This window comes from Babylonia areolata, chromosome 5 (genome assembly GCF_041734735.1).
Source record: "Babylonia areolata isolate BAREFJ2019XMU chromosome 5, ASM4173473v1, whole genome shotgun sequence".
Taxonomy (NCBI): Eukaryota; Metazoa; Mollusca; class Gastropoda; order Neogastropoda; family Buccinidae; genus Babylonia; species Babylonia areolata.
The window spans coordinates 42,120,638-42,121,557 of NC_134880.1; positions in this window are offsets into that span (position 1 = coordinate 42,120,638).

Consider the following 920-nt stretch of genomic DNA (forward strand, 5'->3'; position numbering starts at 1 on the left):
AAAACACTCACCATTACAGTAGGTAAACCTAATTGCGAATGATCTAGTCGAAACGACCAGCTCAACGTGTGTATTTTAACAGATAACGGGTAATACGATCACCAGATGTAGCTCTTCTGTTTTTGAAGGATTTCTCCGATTAGTTGTACCATGAAAAGTTCGTCTGCTCCCTCTTTTCAACGTTGTTGTTTTTTGTTGTTTACCTACATGCTCTTCCAGTGCGTCAGTCATTATTCTTCTTAGAAAGAATAATGACTGACGCACTGGAAGAGCATGTAGGAACAGTCAGCATAGGCGGCAGAACAATCACAAACCTACGTTTTGCCGACGACATTGATGGACTGGCTGGAAAAGAAGAAGAACTGGCAAGCCTGGTCAAACATCTAGACAAAGCCTCCACATCGTATGGAATGCAAATCAGTGCGGAGAAAACCAAACTGATGACTAACAACACCAACGGCATCAGCATTGACATCAAAGTCAACGACGAAAAGCTTAAAACAGTCCACAGCTTCAAATATCTGGGAGCAATCGTGTCAGATGAAGGATCTAAACCAGAAGTACTCTCGAGAATTGCCCAAACAACAACGGCACTCAACAAGCTGAACACCATCTGGAACAACAAAAACATCGCTCTCAGGTCAAAAATCAGACTGATGCGTTCCCTGGTTATATCAATATTGCTCTACGCCTGCGAGACTTGGACCCTGACTGCAGACATCGAGAGAAGAATCCAAGCTGTCGAGATGAGATGCTTTCGTAGACTACTTGGCATCTCCTACAGAGACCACATCACTAACACGGAAGTGAAGAACAGAATCCAGCAAAGTATTGGACCCTACGAAGACCTTCTGTCCATAGTGAAAAAACGCAAACTTAGATGGTATGGACACATCTCCCGATCATCTGGTCTTGCCAAA